This window comes from Pinus tabuliformis, chromosome 1_1, assembly GCF_031772625.1.
Source record: "Pinus tabuliformis cultivar Carrire ecotype Pingquan chromosome 1_1, CPIR1, whole genome shotgun sequence".
Taxonomy (NCBI): Eukaryota; Viridiplantae; Streptophyta; class Pinopsida; order Pinales; family Pinaceae; genus Pinus; species Pinus tabuliformis.
In genome coordinates, this window is record NC_142297.1 from 209,527,694 (window position 1) to 209,547,138 (window position 19,445).

Sequence of the window (19,445 nt, forward strand, 5' to 3'; positions counted from 1 at the left end):
ATGAAGGATCTTGGAGCAGCAAAACATATCTTGGGCATGGAGATACACAGAGACAGGAAAAATGGTAACCTTTGGTTATCACAGCAGAAGTATGTGGAGAAGGTACTTGAAAAGTTCTCTATGAATAATGTGAAACCTGTTAATGTTCCCCTAGCTTCCCATTTTAAGCTTTCTTCGGTTTTGAGTCCTACAGCTGATGAAGAAAAGCAGTATATGTCTCATGTACCATATGCAAATGCGGTAGGCAACTTAATGTATGCGATGGTATCTACAAGACCTGACATTTCACATGCAGTTGGAGTTGTCAGCAGGTTCATGGCAAATCCAGGTAAAGAACATTGGCAAGCAGTGAAATGGGTGCTTCGATATCTAAGAGGCACAAGAGATCATTGCATCGTCTTTAATGGTAGTGAAGGATCAGTCTGCGGATATGTAGATGCTGACTATGCAGGTGATTTGGACAAAAGAAGATCTACTACAGGTTACGTCTTTACTCTTGCAGGTGGAGCAATTAGTTGGATGTCAAAGCTTCAAGACACGGTTGCATTGTCCACTACCGAAGCTGAATATATAGCTGCTTCAGATGCCAGTAAAGAAGCAATCTGGTTAAAGGGTTTGCTCGATGAAATTGGAAGAACGCAGGAGAAAGTGAGTGTACTTTGTGACAGTCAAAGTGCTATTCACTTGGCCACAAACCCTGCCTATCACAGCAGAACCAAGCACATTGATGTGAGATATCATTTTTTGAGACATGTGATCGATGGTGGAAAAGTAGCTCTTAAAAAGGTCCACACACGAGAAAATTGTGCAGACATATTCACAAAGCCAGTTACAGTAGAGAAGTTGTGGTGGTGTTTAGCTTCTCTTGGCTTGCAGGAGAGATGATGAATGGGAAAATTGTTGTCCAGGTGGAGTTTGTTAGTTTGACAACGAATTTGGGTAAATGTAGTTAAACAGTTTTGTAACGAGTAATTTAGTTATGTAACGGTAGTTATTCACATGAATATATCGAATGTTCATGTAGAGGAAAATTCATTCTTGAATAAAAGCAGATACAAATTCAGTTTTATATTTCTTGGTCTTCTCCCTTTTTCTTGCCATTCTTCCTACAATCTCTGCCATTATTTTCAGCATTTTTACATTCCTCTATAGCCAAGGAAAAGCTTCGTCCTCCAAAAGTTGTCTCCCATTAGAAAAAGAAAAATTCTAAGTACAAAAAGATCTGTGTATGTAACATGCCCGACCTTATGGTGCCTGGTACAACATCTGGCACTGGGAATGGGAATCTGGATGATTTGGATTACATGTGTGGGAATGGGAATCTGGATGATTTGGATTACATGTGTGGGAATATGTCTATCAATGAGTTTATTGCCTCTTGGGCCCTTAGAGGGGAATTTTCCAAAACTCAAGGACCTTCATGATAGTGATGTCCATGAATATTAGGGCCTAGGAATGACCCTCAAAATCAGCTCTCTTAGAGGATTTATTAAGGTGCATAACCCATTTGTCATTCTCTTACAGGAGACTATGTGTTCATGTGAGAAGACATGGGATGTTTTGCTTTCCATTTGCCTAGGTTCCATGTGGAACCCCAAGGCCATTTCTTTAAATGCCTTCCTCACTTACGCTGGTATCATCCTCATAGTCACTTGTTGGGGACGAATCACAAATCTCACATTCTTAATATATACACTCCATATGCAGGGAAAAGAAGATTCTGGGAACATGTGTCTGGAATCAGTATCCTTAGTCTGGACTCTCTTTTCATCGTTGGAGATCTTAAATTTTCTTTTGGGAAGGGGGAATCTAGGGAGAAAAGGTTATCATTGATCCCCTATCTCCTTTCTTTAAGGAGTTGATGGATTCTCATGCGCTGAGAGACATGGAACTGAACCCTATTGCTCCCACCTAGCGAAATGGTCGCTTTGGAGGTGAGGGAATTTCCAAGAGACTGGATCGCTTCATCATTAGTCAGTCTATTTGTGGTGTCATTTCTGGGTTTCTTCTAAGATCATTCCTTCCTTCGTCTCTGATCACATGTTGATCCTGCTGTCTTGGTAGGGGTCAAAAGACAAACGACCATTTCCTTTTAAAATCCTTGTATTTCGTGTCACTTGTCTCTTAAGTATGGAAACGGAAAGTTTCCCCTCCCCCATTTGATCAAATGAGTTCCATATGTGGAAAGCTTTGGGCTCTTAAGAAACAAGTCAGCTTGTGGGCCAAGACATCAAAGGAGGTCAAAAAAAAAAAAAAGCAATGATGGACATTGAAACAACCCTGGCATATTTTAATGATCCATCAGATCCATTATTCTTCTCTGAGATATACAAGGGAAAAATTATGGAGCTTGAGGGTAAAAAGAGAAGGATTCTCATGGATGAGGAGGAAGGATGGCGATTAAAAGTCGTACATTGTGGGTGAAAGTTGGGGACAAAGAACGATTTTTTTCATATGTATGCTAGCAAAGGAAACTAGCAAACACTATCAAAAGCATTAGGGAAGAGAATGGCAATATCTTTCAATCACAAATGGATATAGAACAAGAATTTATCATGCATTTCAGCAGTCAATACAAAGAGCAGGAACAAAAATTTGCCTTCCAAATAGAATTCATCTCTCTTATGCCCACCATGTTTTTTGGGGAGGAAAATGATTTCCTGGAAGGTTGATTCCAAGAGAGGAGTTGACAACCATTTGAAAAAATGTGCAAAGGATAAAATTCCTAGACCCGACGGGTGGGGGGTGGAATTATTTTATGTTTCTAGAGCTGATGTTGTCGAACCTGATGGCAATGACGAAGGAATCAAGGAACATAAGGCACATCTCATGGGCCATGAATGCTACCTTTATTGCTATGATTTCTAAAAGGGAGTTGCCTTCCACATTTGTTGATTATAGACCCATCTCGTTGTGTAATTCAGTTTATAAGATGATCTCAAAAGTAATTGCCTCTAGGTTAAAAAGGTCCATGTCTATTGACATCACTCCATAACAGTTTGGTTTCTTGGAAGGGGGATAGATACGGGATGCCATAGCCATAGCGCAAGAATGTTTGCGCTCAATGAAGACACGGAAGATGGATGCTCACATGCTTAAGGTCGATCTGGTAAAAGCCTATGATTGTGTAGACTAGGAATACTTGAGACTGGTGCTTCATAAGGTTGGTATTACAACAAAGAATATCAGCTAGATTATGGCATGTATCACAACTACTAACTTTCAAGTAGTTATCATCAACAGCCCCCAACTAAATTCTTTCGGGTGTACAAGGGCTTGCGACATAGATGTGCTTTATCCACGCTTCTTCTTCTTGTTATGGACATTTTGAGTTGCAGGGTATGGGATGCGAGAAACAAGAGCATGATTTCGGGTGTACAGGTAACAAGACACATTAATGTCACCCATTTGATTTTTGTCGATGACTTGTTATTTGGGGGGAAAACAAATATCCAAGAATGGGAGCACTTGCACCAGATTTTATCAGATTTTGGGGAGGCTTTGGGATTAGTCATGAGAAAGTCTAAGTCTATTCTGGTTTCTGAAGACCTTGAGGTCGAGACATGCGGGGATATGTGCTTTTTATGGTATATCTACCGTACATCTAGATGAAGGACTCACCTATTTAGGGTTCCGACTTAAACCTAACAAGTATGGAAATAAGGAACGGGTCTCGCTAATTGATCGGTTTGAAAAGAAATTTCTAGGATGGACTCTCAAATGGATGACAATGGGTGGTCGCTTGACTCTCGTTAAGTTTGTTTTACAAAGCATAACTATTCACTGGATGCATTTGTTCATGGTGTCGATGGAAATTACGAAGAAGATGGATTCAATCATGGCCCGCTTTTTATGGTCGAGTCTCTATCAAAAGGGGAAATTTCATTTGGTAAGATGTGATACCATTGTTGGGCTAGTGGAGCAAAGGGGATGGGGCATTTTGGACTCACATAATTTTAATCGAGCCTTGATCATTAAGAATATGTGGAGGGCGATGTCTAGTGAATGTTTGTGGTCCAGAATCATCAGAGAAAAATATATGGGTGGACAACATTTTTCTATATGGATCAGAGGAGGAGCCAAGGGGTGAAATGGCACTTCTTATATATGGAGAAGTGAGCTAAAGAATAGTCAATGGATCATGGGCTTTCTAAGATGGGACGTTGGGAATGGGACACATGTAGAGATTGATTTGGACGCCATTAAAGGTTTCACTGGAAACCACTCTATGTCGGAAGATCTCATTCACTTCCTTCATGATCGGGACATAAAGTATTTTGCCGAGATCAATGAGGAGCACAACAATCTACCCTTCCTACAAAAATGGTTCAAGGCGGTGGATTTGGGGTTATCTAGAAATCATGTTATGGAATGGGAAACATACATTTATAAGTTACAAGTCGTAGGCATTAGCATTTCTAAGAATGATGATAGGATGATCTGGGATGGTTTGCACAAGAATAAACGACCAATGGTTAAAGAAATCTATCAAAGAATCCCAAGAGAAGTAAGGGTAAACACATCCTATAAATGGTTACAAGCAACTTGGAAGTGAGAGATGCCACAAAAACTCGAATGTTTATGTTGGTTCATTGTTCATGGTCGAGTTCTCACATGGGATAACCTACAATGAAGGGGTTTCTATGGTCCCAACATTTTCCCTATGTGAAGAAAAGATTTTGACAATGTCAATCATTCACTGTTGAGATGCTTTGCCAGGGCGGTATGGGATGGTGTTTTGGATACTCTTAACATTAGCCCCTTGAGGGAATATCAATCCCTGACATCATGTATGGGGATTTGGTTCAAGTACCAGAACTCCCATTGTATTCTTCTCTTCTTTATCATTTGGGCTATTTGGGCAAAGAAAAATTTCTATGATATTCGAACAGAAGGTGTCTGTGGTTAGGGAGGTCACGCTCAAAGCTGTGGCATTCTACGAAGAGATTGGGATTAGGACAAAGTCCATTAAGAAGATGAATCCAAAATTTAAGAACATTTGGGAGGTTTTCCCTATCATATTCTTTGATGGGGCCTGCCAACAAAGAAAGTGTGGTTGTGGTGCCTTCATCGTTCTTGAACCCGAAAGCTATTATCAATTATGGTGGAAGGGTGGCAATGGGACTAATAGCAGGGAACAAATTATTTCCCTTTGGGCGTCCTATTATTTTCCAATTGGATGGGTTTGGACCACCTTCATATTTTTGGAGATGCAAAGGGCATCATTGACTGGGTAAAGGATTTCACGGGCTTCAACCCTCCTATTTTATCCAACTAGATGAGGCGCATTAGGATGCTGGTAAGCTCTTTTCAAGACATTACTTTTCAGCACATCTATAAAGAAAAGAACCAGGTGGTCATTGATATCCTCTCTAAAAAGGCCATCTCAAAGGTTCCGGGTAAGTTATATTGTGCAGCCTATGAATAGGAGGTCCTCATTAATGTTGGAGATCCCTGTACATGCAAAATGGTGAACTTTTGTGTTTTTTTTTGTAACTACCGAAAATTACACAACTCTAGAACCATTACAGTGAAGTAGTTTCTTTTTGAAACACAACACTTTGTAAGAAGAAGAAAGCACAAGGATATGCTTATAGATACACCATATAGTTTAAAATATGTAAAGAATGACAATTTTGTTTTGACAAAACTGAAAGAAACTACGAAGCATAACTCTGAATATTGTACTTTCTTTTTATATTTAATAAAAAGTTGGCAATTTTTTTCCTTTGAAGAAAAAAGTTTATGTTATTACTGCGTTGATAGTGCAACCGAGTATATTTACCGTATGGGTGCCATACTGAATCATTTGTGATTGGATGTACCCTTGTATTTATCTAAAACTCTTTGTAAACTTTACATAAGCAGGGATGGTATGACAAATCGTTCGGTAGGAGAATGTAACTACAGAGAGTCGAATAGACGAGAAGAAATACTAAAGGGACAATCATATGGATGCATAAACACAGGTAATGAAATGAAATGATAGCGATTTATTATTCCTGTTAGTCACCATGTTTATCGAATTCCTCAAGTAATTTTTTATTAGGCGAGACTTACCTTTAACATAATCATAATTATAAATATGCATGTTTGATATGATTGTTACTCGATTTTACAGTTACTCCAGCTATATAAAGAGAGAGCGCACCGTCAGCCCAAGCTCTCCAACTTGGTTATAGATAATCAATAGTCAAAGAAGGGAAATCTAAGAAATTCTTTGCTGCGAATAGACAACATTTCATGTTATGGTTTCAAGGCTATGATTAGTGTTTTGTAAATGGAGAGAAATTGTGAAATCGTAGTTGAATTTCAACCTAATGGATTTAGACTAAAAATAAATTTACAAGTAAAAAAATAATGAAATTGACACATGGTCGAGCACCCTAAAGGGACGGAGTCACTCACTATTCATATGGTGAGGGTCCTCTCCCTATGGTCGAGCGCCTCCGGTCCTTATTAGTCGAGTGTGCTAACGCACCCTAAAGGGTCCTTATCATTCGAGCCCCCTAAAGGGTCCTTATCAGTCGAGCCCCCTAAAGGGTCCTCGTGGGGCCTAATTATTAGGATGCGTAAGCATGCTCGACTGGCCGCCATCGAAATATGTGAAAACCTTCGGGGATTGGGGTGGGTGGGTAAATAGTGGCTATAATAAGAGGGAAAGATGTGAAAACCTCCGCCAAAGCATATATTATATATGTCATTATGCTATTTTGAGAGATCGAATTGTGAACTTCTTCCCTTCCTCTCAAAAACAAATCCCCCACGAGCCCCGCGAAGGAGGCACTTAACGTGATTACCGAAGGACCCTCTACTCGCACCGTGCTCCTGGTTGCTCGCAGGATGTCCCCTTGCTGAAGGGCACTCATCCATCCACACATCAGCCCGACAGTTCTCATTTAGCTGGTGGCTGGCTATCGAGTTCCGCATGACTCCTTCATTCGAAGGAATGGCTCATTCATTCAATACGGAAAGCAGGCCTAGTTGTCCCAAGCCTTAAGTACGTTGCTTAAGATTGACGAAGGTCTGAGAGATGAGGTTCTTTTGGCTTACTTTGTCAAGGATCATAGTAGCTAATTGGTCCTTCATTTGGCAGTTGTGAGTGAAAAGGAGTGCTGCAACTGAGGGAAAATTGGCATTTGTCATCAACAGTCAAGAGGGGTCGGTGGTAGTAGGGTTGGGAAGATAGACTCTTTTAGCAGGAGGATAAGGTTCAGGAGAGGAACTTTAGTCGCTCGACCCCCGGGAGAGGAAGGGGCTGTGACAAAGTCACTGGTTTGCTCATCAGAATAGAAGGTTCTGGATGTGGCTTGCCGCTGTAAGAAGAAACATTCGGCAGCATCATGTGTTTGGGTCTTGTGATAGTGGCACCATCGTGGAGGACGACAAGAAGGAGGTTGAGGGCTGGGGCTAGGTGAATGACGTGCTGGAGGTGGAGGGTTTGGGGAAGTGAAGGTGTTAGGGCTGGAGCTAGTGTTAGTGTTAGGGTTAGGGTTAGGAAAGGGTCAAAATATAGGTCTCTTGTGGAACAAAAACCCAGTCACCCAGTCACCAACCCAGTCACCCACTCTCTCCTTCCTCTAGTGTAGTGGGCTTTATATCCTCCCTGGTTTGGTGCTATTGGGAAGAGGTAATAAGAAAGCACTCATCTAGGCTAGGGAGTACGCTATATGGCGATCACACACACACCCCTGAATTGCTACTATTAGGGTGAGGCAGTAAGAGAGCACTTCTCCAGGGGAGAAGGCGTCAAGCCCCGTATTCGTGCTATTCGAAAGGGCCAGTACTAGAGCACTTCTCTGGATACCTATATGGCGAGAGAACAACGTTGTCTCTTTTCCGCTCTGCTGAATAAATGAAGTTTATTTTTACTTAAAAATAAGAGAATACAAATTATTGGTCATATATTTTATATACTAAACTAATGTATCATGATAATGAATTTAGAGAAATAAAATAAATAATGGTGAATTTAGAGAAATAAGATAAGTAAAACTCATAGATGTACTTATGGAATGTCCTCTTAATGCTAATAATAAAATTGCTATATCTGAAATTCCATTCCATTAATCTTTAATAAAATTGCTATATATAAATTCCATTCCATTAATCTTTAGTAACTAAAAAGTGTATGTAATATCACTAATACAAATCTTTCACAAACACAAAATTACTCATAACTTAATTGAGAGTTAAAATAATTCAATCTCATCCTGATCATTAATTTGTTTCATCCCAATGTTGCATAATCCTGAAGAGTCCATACAAAATACACTCCTCGTCCATAGTACTAATTTCCAAAGTTCTTCTATTTTAAAATATAATTTCTAGTATATCGTCTTTTTTATAAATTATTTCAAACTAATTTTCTATTATATTGTAGTATATTCCAACTTTTTATTAATGCGCATATACAACTTTTCATGTCTTACCATTAATTTGTTTCTCCATTTTTAGTTTGAACCTAATTTTTTAGTTTTATGGGTTTAAGATATAGGAAATTTTAATTTTTTGGTAAATGTGTCTAAAGACTATAGTCTTTACATGGAGGACAAATATTTATAGCATAGTTTAATTATTAGATGTGTTTTCCAGTTTATTTTGAGTATCTTTTTTAGTGAGTTTTACTTGAAGTACAAGACAAATTTCTTGGAATAGAATTTTCAGCTGTGTAATCTGCAAAATTTGAGTGCCACAAAGATTTTTCAATGTGTTGAATCCATTTACTTATTCAAAAACACACTTTTAAACAACTAAAATTCATAATATTTTCAAAAAATGTATCTTCATATTGCAGTGAAAAGGGGAAAAAACATCTAATAATTAGACTACACCAATATTTATATTCAAATTGGGGAGGATGTATAGGTTGGGAGTGGGAGAGACCACCTATTGCTACGACAAATGATACAATCACCAAGGGAAATAGGTTTTTACTTGTTTTTACACATTTTATACATCCACTCAAAACTTCTATATGGAGGCAAGGATGGTTTACAACTATGCATTGAAGCAAGTTTATGGAATGGTTTTTTGGCATGTTTAGGAAAGAGCCGTGTTCAAATTCAAGGGAATCATGATGAGCTAGCTTGGTCTTTTCTTCCTTCAAGGGTTTACACACCTAGGCTTGGATTTATGTCTTGTAGTATAGATGAAGGAAGAAGAGAAATTCGATGGTGGTGGAATAATCTTTGGAAGTTGAAATGTCCTTTTAAGGTGAAGTTTTTTTATGTTGTGTTTATTGATAAACAAACTGTTAACATGGGGATATATTAAAGAGGAGTGTCTTGTAGATGTACTCTTTCGAAACTTAGTGAGAAGACCAATGGTCATTTGATCATGGATTGTGACTGTTCAAAACAGGTGTGATTGAAGTGGAGGAACTAACAAGATTGAAAAATGTATGGTTAGGGGAATCTATTGAAGTTGGTTTGAGGAATTGGTCAATGAATCCACAAATGAAGGATTTTAAGGCTCTTCCATTAATAGTGGTCTAGGGGATATGGTTGGCTAGAAATCTCTTAACTTCTAAAGAAAAATACATACACTTTAATTAAGTGTGCAACAAATGGGCTTAATGTATTAATCATTTCCCATGGGATAAGGAATATAACTGAGTGAGGGTTGTGGTTGAAAAATAAATTGATAAAAGTTTTTCATGGTTTTTGTTTTATTTTATTTTTATGGGGCCTCACAAGGGATCCCCTATTGTATGTGGAGGGGGAGGGATTATATTCTTTGCAAATAATTATTTCATTCAAATTAGAGCAAGATTGGAGGACGATTAATAATTATGCAAAATTGATGACATTAAAACGTGCACTGTTGTTGGCAAATGAAAAGGGAATTAATAGGTTGTAGGTGATTGGTGCTTCTCAGATTGTCATAAGATGGGTAAAGATGTCACAACATGTTTATAAATTCTATCATGAAAGAGGCCAAAGGTTTGAGAGTAAAAGGGAATTAATAGGTTGTAGGTGATTGGTGCTTCTTATTGTCATAAGATAGGTAAAGATGTCACAACATGTTTATAAATTCTATCATGAAAGAGGCCAAAGGTTTGAGAATGTTTCTAACCATCGTTGGAATGTGAAAGCTCATGATTCATCCAAAACTGAAATTCTAATACCCTGTGGAACCAAGATGATAATAAGAAATAGAAATAAAGACATTTTGAAATACTAACACCTTCCTTTTAATAAAGTAATAATAAAAACAACAAATATTCCTATCTTAGTTTTTTATATATATAATCAAAACTTTATTTTTATCAATATTAATCGTATTATATATTTTATTACAAAATATTAAAATCATTTTTTCAACCTAGAAAGAATACACATCATCTGAGCAGATAAGTGGAATTTATTTTTCTTCCCGTACTAGACTTAGACTTGATAAAAATGAGAAAAAATAATTTCATATTTAAATATTTTTTTCTTTATAATACTTTAAACAACAACTTTATGACATTTCAAAAATAATATTGCTTTTCAGAAGTAAATAAGCAAATATTTATATAATTACGTCATAAGGCGCTTTTCTTTGAAATGAACTCTCCTCTAATCCTTGTTGTCCTGGCTATACACCATCAGATTAGGTGTTAGACGATTGAAACAATTTCCTTTGTTAATCTCATAACTAACTCGGTTACCACCGCTCAACTAACTCGCTGATTAATTTCATAACCTAATTGAATTCCAAAGACCGGGGATGCCTCTGAAAACTAAAGGTTAACGAACAGTTATTGTCCATTTGAACTGAACAAGGGTTCGAGCCGGCTTGCTTTAGTATACAGATTCTTCATCCAGAGGAGACATTGGTGGAAAAAGACGCTGGCAGTGTTGAGATTGAAGAGCATGCTTCTCTCTTTCTTTTGCAGGAAACATCCACCCTTCTTATTTCTTCCACATGGATGAAAAGTTTTGATCAAAGGGAACGCCAGAACAATGGAATTGTTCCTGCGCAACAGCTCCCTGGTTAAAGACGGGATCTTTCTTTTGCAGGAAACAGTCACCCTTCTTATTTCTTCCACGGATGAAAAGCGACAACTTTTGATCGAAGGGAACGCCAGAACAATTCCACTATAGCACTCTGGTTAAAGACGGGATCTGGTAACATTTTAAAGATATTTTCTTCCATTTGAACGCATTGTTTTCAATTCCTTTCACACTTTGACGAAGTTGGAAATAAATGTCTTATGAACCAGGTTTCAGGTGGGCATATGATAATGATAATGATTCCTGCTATCTCTGCTAAAGCCTAAAAACTAGAAATACATCTGTTGTTCACAGGCTCATTTGTGGTTATTTTTCAGTGTTTTCAGGTATTTCAATTTTCAGGTAGTTGCTATTGAACAAAATGCCTTTCACATCCCATAAAGCACTCTCCTAGCAAGTGTGAAAACACTTTCGGAGCAACCAAAAACTAACATAACTAGCCAAGGATTTGAAAACCTGCAGAAGGTTTGAGGTGCTCAATGAAAAATGGCTACGATTGTTCGGCTGTGTTAGTTGTTAGCTAAGTTAGTGCTGACTATTTACCTTTACTCAGCTGCCTACTTACTTTTACTGTTACCAACAACGTTGCCTTTTGATCAACAGTTATTTACTACCTCCGTGGCAAGTTCATCATCTCCAGGGCACGGGCAACAAGAGAATAACTTGGGCAAGCAGCAAGGTCGAAGAAGGCAGGTCTCCAGTTCACAAGGTTGATGAGGGCAGTGAGTCAAGCGGTAGAAGGCAGGCAGCAATTTCGCAGGTATTTTTTTCAGACGACAAAGTTCTCTATTGCAAAAAGATGCTTTTTGGTAAAACCGATGGTTTAGGTTCCCCTTTATCATTGTTTTCAGACATATTGTTGTAGCCCTTGTTTATCTTAAAAGTTCTCTATGGTGCAATCCTTGAAGGCTCCATTGTTCCAGTTGTTTAAAATCTGCCTTGCAATCACGCAGTATTTCCTAATTAAAATATTAATGGATTATGTTTCTGCAGTGGACTTTATAGCTTTTCATAATGTTAGAAATTAGTTCCTCGTAGAGTGGGCCAAAGTCTCTATCGGTGAAACCAATGTCCCGCATCTTATCTATATAAAACTATATCTAAACATAGTGACTTTTTTTTGGTTACAATTGTTTCTACAGAATTATAGATAGGAAAGACGGTGTCAGAGTGCGTAGCATTTCCATTTTTTATCTTAGTAAATGGTATAAAGCATAAGTTTTTTTTTTTTTTTTTTTTTTTTTTTTTTTTTTTAACTTTTTGAATTTTACCTAAATATTTTTTAAGTGGTTGGGAATTAATCAATGCTATCAAATTATCTTAAGTCTTAATCTAAATTTAAATATTTTAAAGAGTAGTTCTTTTATCTTTTAATTTCATGTATTATTTCTTTTATATTAAAAAATAAAAATGAGATCCCATTTAATAAATCTATTAAAATAAATTTATACTATAATTATTTATTTTCATTCAATTTAATTTTTCCAGTTAAAACAACGCACGAGAACATTAGCATATGAATATTTTGGATAACTCATAATACATGAGATCCCTTGCATTAAAACTATATCTCAAGCATAAGGTGTTGCCATTTTTTTATCTTAGTAAATGGTATAAAACATAAGTTGTTGTTGTTGTTGTTTTTTTTTTTTTAACTTTCTGGGTTTTACCTAAATCTCTTTTAAGTGGTTGGAAAATTTTGGCTACTTAAATCTCTTTTAAGTGGTTGGAATAAAATTTTGGCTACTTAAATCTCTTTTAAGTGGTTGGAAGATTTTAGCTACCTTATCAATAAGACACTCATTCCAAATTCCATTATATATTAATGCTTTTTTCCATTACAAAGGCTTAAGATATTAGTGCAATGTTTTTTTCCATTACAAAGGCTTAAGATGTTAGTGCAATGAGATATATTTAAGCTAATATAAAAATTCAACAGGTCTAGGATGGATTTTTATTTTAAAGATATCAAGGCCTCCAAATAATTCAAATAATTCAAAAAATAATTCATGGCTCCAATCGAGTATGAATACATCCATGAGTAGAGGTTATCAAGCTCATAGTTTCTGATTAAAGATATCAAGGCCTGCATGACCTAAATGTAGAAGCAAAAATTATTTCATTGTTCCAACTCAGTATGCATTCATCTCACCTTTTGATTGTAAAAGAAAAAATATAATTCATTGTTCCAACTGAGTGTGCATTCATCTCACCTTTTGATTTCACTATGTTTTATATTAATAGCTTGAACAAATTTAATATTTTTTTAAGTAATGCTTTGAATATCATGGAGATTAATCAATGCTATAAGATTATCTTAAGCCTTAACCTAAATTTAAATATTTTAAAGAGTGGTTATTTTATCTTTTAATTTCATGTATTAGTTCTTTTATATTAAAAAAAATGGGATCCCTTGCATTATTTAATAAATCTATTAAAATAAATTTATACTATAATTATTTATTTTCATTCAATTTAATTTTTCGAGTTACAACAACATGAGAACCTTGATAGAAAAGAAAAAACTTCCAAAATGAACATTATGGGTCTTTTCTATATCTCAAGCATAAGGTGTTACCCTTTTTTGTTTTAGCTACCTTATCAATAAGATGCTCATTCCAACTTCCATTATATATGAATGTTGTTTTTCCATTACAAAGGCTTAAGATGTTAGTGCAATGTTTTTTTCCATGATAAAGGCTTAAGATGTTGGTGCAACGAGATATATTTAAGCTAATGTAAAAATTCAATAGGTCTAGGATGGATTTTTATTTTAAAGATATCAAGGCCTGCAAATAATTCAAAAAACAATTCATCGCTCCAATCGAGTATGAATACATCCATGAGTAGAGGTTATCAAGCTCATAGTTTTTTATTAAAGATATCAAGGCCTCCATGACCTAAATGTAAAAGAAAAAATTATTTCATTGTTCCAACTGAGTATGCATTCATCTCACCTTTTGATTGTAAATGAAAAAATATAATTCATCATTCATCTCACCTTTTGATTGTAAATGAAAAAATATATCTCACCTTTTGATTGTAAATTAAAAAATATAATTCATCATTCATCTCACCTTTTGATTGTAAATGAAAAAATATAATTCATTGTTCCAACTGAGTATACATTCATATCACCTTTTCATTTCACTATGTTTTATATTAATAGCCTAAACAAATTTTATATTTTTTTAAGTAATGCTTTGAATATCATGGAAATTAATCAATGCTATAAGATTACCTTAAGTCTTAATCTAAATTTAAATATTTTAAAGAATAGTTCTTTTATCTTTTAATTTCATGTATTAGTTCTTTTATATTAAAAAAAATGGGATCCCTTGCATTATTTAATAAATCTATTAAAATACATTTATACTATAATTATTTATTTTCATTCAATTTATTTTTTTTAGTTAAAACAACATGAGAACCTTGATAGAATAGCAAACTTCCAAGATGAACATTATGGGTCTTTTCCATATCTCAAGCATAAGGTGTTACCATTTTTTGATCTTAGTAAATGGTATAAAGCATAATATATATATATATATATATACCTAAATCTCTTTTAAGTGGTTGGAAGATTTTGGCTACCGCTAATAAGACACTGATTCCAAATTCCATTATACATGAATGTTTGTTTCCATTACAAAGGCTTAAGATGTTAGTGCAATGAGATATATTTAAGCTAATGTAAAAATTCAACAGGTCTAGGATGGATTTTTATTTATTTATTGGCCTATTTTTCCTAGACACAAATTCTGATTAGATAATGGACAAATTTAGAGTTTGTTTTCTCACTTTAGATGGATTTCATCTTGTCCGTTGTCAAGAATCTTGTGCATTTGATGATGCATATCTATTTTGGACAAGAAAATTGGTGTTGGCCAACCAATAATTTTGGTGGAAAATTCTGCCATGAATAGTGATAAGATCAAAATTTATGGAGCTCATGTACGGGTAGATTAGATGGCAAAAGTTTGATGGAAAAAGTAGCATAGATTGAGACACCATAGAAAGAGAAAATGAGGATAAAGTGGAAAAAGTTCGATGGAAAAAGTAGCCTAGATTGAGACAGCTGAGAAAGAGAAGATGAGGATGAAGGAGCATAAGATTATTTCTAAACAGATAGTTAATTTATAATTTCCAGAAGAGTTGTTTGCTAATTTTGTAATACTTGCCATTGAGCATGCTAATTTTGATGGAATTGAATGGAGCTCTTGTAACTAGGGGAGAAAATGCTTCAACTTTGTACAACCGAGAACTAATTGAGGAAATCATGATCAGGGAGGACAATTTAATTCACTTTTCAGGAGTTGAGTTGGGATAAGCTTCTACTATAGTCTTGAGACTAGCAAAGTAATTATATAACATCAATGAACACAATTTCAGGAGTTGAGTTGGGATAAGATTGTACTATAGTCCTGAGAGTAGCAAAGTAATATCAATGAACACAATTCAGAGGGAAAGCAAGCAACAGAGCAAAGTGCAAATATATTGAGTGATCGAGCTGAAAATTCTTACCTTAGCAATTGAGGTGCAAAGTCTAAGTAATATATAGGATCACTCTAGAGAAATAATGTTCAACGATCAAGCTCCTAAATTACAAAGGTGTTTCCACTCCAGAGAAATGATGTTCAACAAGCAGGCTCCTATATTTAAAGGTGTTTCCACTCGAGTGAAATGATGTTCAACTTACGCACAATTTTCTTGCAGTTAAACCTAAACCAAGAGTCGCCAATTTCAGCAATTACAGTAGTTTCATTTGATAGCATGCCCTGCAACCAACCAATTTTGACCAAAGAATATCAACAATAATCCTATTGTAAATGTATCCTCTAAGGGCAAAGCCAATGAAAAGACAATTGTCTGAGTATTGTTACTTCAGAATATGCTACTTTAAATGTATCCTCTAAGGGAAGAGCCAACAAAAAGACAATTGTCTGAGTATTGTTACTTCAGAATATGGGTAGATGCGTGAATATGTTTGAATAGAATATTGACCCTCAAGGACTCATATGCTGCACTTTTGAGGGGAACACCTTCGGGTACAAAAACTTACGGCGTTTCCTTTGCAACATCTGGTGCCAAAAGGCGTTCCCCTCTGAAAATAACTTTCCTAACTGCCTTTGTGTCATAATCTGTGCCATTGGATATTTTGTTAGACGATTGAGTTATTACTATCCGTTGATTTGAATTTGAATATTGGAGAATGATTACTACTCGGTTTCCCAACCACACAAACGAGTCTGGCTTGTGACTCAACGTGTTTATTTTTCCCAGTGTTTCGCTCTAGATAGTTAATCTGTTGCAAGAAACGCTCCAGATAGTTAATCCGTTGCAACCACTCAAATCAAGATATGTAGATATGTAAGCTTAGTTAAATTTCTGAATGAATTTGGAATCCTCTTCAATTTGATAAATGTTCAAAACAGTCTAGTATTGAAATGATTTCTTATTTCTGAGCAGTTTCTTAATACCAAGGCCTTCAGTTACTGGAGATCGCAGATTTTTCCTGGCAATTTTGTCATGTGTGAACTGCGCAAGAGGAAGGGATCACTAATGGTCCATAGCAAGGCATATTACCAGGTAATGTGACGAGCCCTGCAAAAGGGCAACAGAGAGAGCACAAGCACCTACAGAGACAGAAGCAAGGGTGCTCTCGTGGGAAAGGCAGGAGCACAGCCAGTAGCAGCATCATGGACAAAGGAAGCATATAACATAGAGGAATTTACCGTGAACTAAGTTCATGCAGAGGACCAACACCTATTGATGCTGATACTGATCCATCAAATCACAGTATAGCGAATCCTACCCGTCCCACTGAACGCTTCAAATATGCAAATCTGAGCCTGCACCTCTATTACATAAAGTTGCTCGTTCCTCGCACCTCGCAAAGCCAACAGCTAGGGCAGAGCCAGCAGAGGCTAAGGCAGGAGAAGCATCTGTAGTTTTTGTATATTAATGCAGTATAGCCAATAACGATAGAGGAAGCGGTTCTTATTTGTCGATTCTGAAAAACGATATGCAATAGCTATTAACTAACTAGAAACTGAACCCATATTTTTATTGAATAACTTACAAAAGGAATGGATGATTGAGCACTTACAGATGATAGCGGTGAGAAATCATCGATTACTTTCTCTGTCTAACACCAAAGACGACGTGGCAACCTTGAATCCTCAGTAAGATCTCTCCCCATATCCCTAAGTTGGTTATGCATATGTATGTTATTTAGACTGTCCACTTCTACAAGACTCTTATCCTCTAGATTTTGAAATCCCTGCCTTCCTTTCCAGCGTGATCCATCTTCAAAATGTTTGAGCATCTCATGTAAACCTGTTGGATATTTTGCAACGTACAAGTCTCGCTTTCTTCACCATTTTGGACACAGACGTTCGACCACATTTGCTCGTCAGTTATTCAGAAGAAAATAAATAGAAGCGGTGCGAGGAAAACTTGCATGGTCTAACCATTGTGGGGTTACCCGGAAAAGTGATCATTCGCGGCAATTGAAGGCTGGTCCAAATGGTGGCCTAGCTCTCTCAATCATGTTCATAAGCCACGTCCAATGAATCAGTGCTGGAGTAGCCTGCATGGTCTACCCATCGTGGCAAGGCAGCTCCAAATGATGTCCCTTTTCTGTCTCCACAGAGAACAAGCACTGGGAAGACTGCATGGTGTTGCCATCGTGGCATTTCCAGAGAAGGCATTAGTCGTGGCAACTGGGACAGCCTGAATTGGTGGCCACACAAACCTTGACTGAATTTTTTTATTTCCTATTTAAATAGTATGGCGAGATGTGGATCAAATGACGAATTTTAAGACCAAAAAAAGCCAAATAGTCACAGAACAGTTATGTATGGAACAAATGAAATACTTGTGTACACAACTGGAGTCTCTCTTGCCCACTACTCCTCCCAATGTAATTACAACATTAGATGCCTTCCACGACTCATACTGTATCTATATCAAACTATAACATCGCAGGTGATTGCTTTAAGATTTTTATAGGCCTAAATTATATATTTGAATTCTTCATATAGCTTGATAGATGTGGATTGTACGAGGAAGCCATTAATTACATTAGAAAGCTCGAGGAGGATCTCCATCAATGGAAGAGAAAGAGAGACCGCTTGCTGGAAATCCAATCTGGACAAGAACACAGACTTGAAGGTAGTCTTGGAAATTTATGACAAGGAAGCAGTTATCATAATTACCAGCCAAAGAAGGCCGAGATATATGTGGAAGATTCTGGAGGAATTTGAAAAGCATGGTCTAGATCTGGAGACCTCACAGCTTTCTACTAGAGAATCTTTTGTTCTTCTACACTTCCATGTCAATTTCAGAGACAATATTTACCATGATCCAGCTCAGATCCAGAGTTCTCTAGAATTCAGGCTTTGATTAACTTATTAGATTATTGCAACATCTTGTTGCTAATGTGAAATTTGTACGGTTGCGAATTGCTTTGCTGTGATGCCATTGGCACATAACCATCATGTACTCTTGACTGTTGCAGGCTACCGTGGTTTCAGTGTTAGGATATTCCGACACATAGGATATAGTTAAGTTCAACTTGGTCTAGTATAGAGTTAGGTAAAGTGTCTTTCTTTACCGTTGTACATTTTGTAACTTACAATCCGACGGTCACGATATGTAGTGATCCGACGGTTCACTCTCACCTCGGTATTACCGACACTTGATCCGTGGCTTGACACCCGATTGGTCCATGAGTTCTATTTAAAGCGCATGGAGGGTCAATGTTCGGGTAATCTGTGCATGAGAGAAGCTTATGTAAAATTTCATTCTTTGATTAATAAATTGCCTGTAGTACCCACGTTGGGACAGGCCGTGGACTGTTTCCCTCCTTGCACTTTGAGGGTTTTAACCACGTCAAAAATACTGGTGTATTGATTTGAGATCTGGTTGTGAGCGGTGTCCTTTTGGTGTTCTTTCTGAGGAACTTACCCTGTAAATTCCTACATGGTATCAGAGCTATTTGAGGGCCGCGTCCGTTGGTGATCCAAATCTGAAGCCGGTAGAACTGCATGCGGCTATCGTTTCCTAGATCTGCTGTTTCTGACTGCTTTCGGGCCGAAAGGACTGCTCTGTTGCGTTCGGAGCATCTGTTCCAGTGAGGAACCCCTTTCGTTTCACGCGAAAAGGTTTCCGGTAGCCCTAGCTGCGTCATTTTTTAGATCGGGAGGTATACAGTGTTTTTTTGCAGTTTACTGTTATTTTCTCTCTGCTTATTTCGGTTTCGGTTTATTTAGCCTTTTTTTTTAAACGGATCTATACCTTTCATTTCTGCGTATGCTCTTTGCCCTGCGACTCTGTGCGATCTGGGCAAATCAGAAACAGAAAGGAAGGATTTTTCTCATGCGTATGCTCTTTTCCCTGCACCTTAGTGTGATCTCGGAAAATCAGAAACATTGAGAAAAA

At 36.8% G+C, this 19,445-nt stretch overlaps 1 pseudogene; it reads left to right on the forward strand.

The window, feature by feature from the left end:
- Positions 1–1,235: 1,235 nt before the first annotated feature.
- On the forward strand, positions 1,236–18,419 carry LOC149212274 (uncharacterized; annotated as a pseudogene).
- Positions 18,420–19,445: the final 1,026 nt, after the last annotated feature.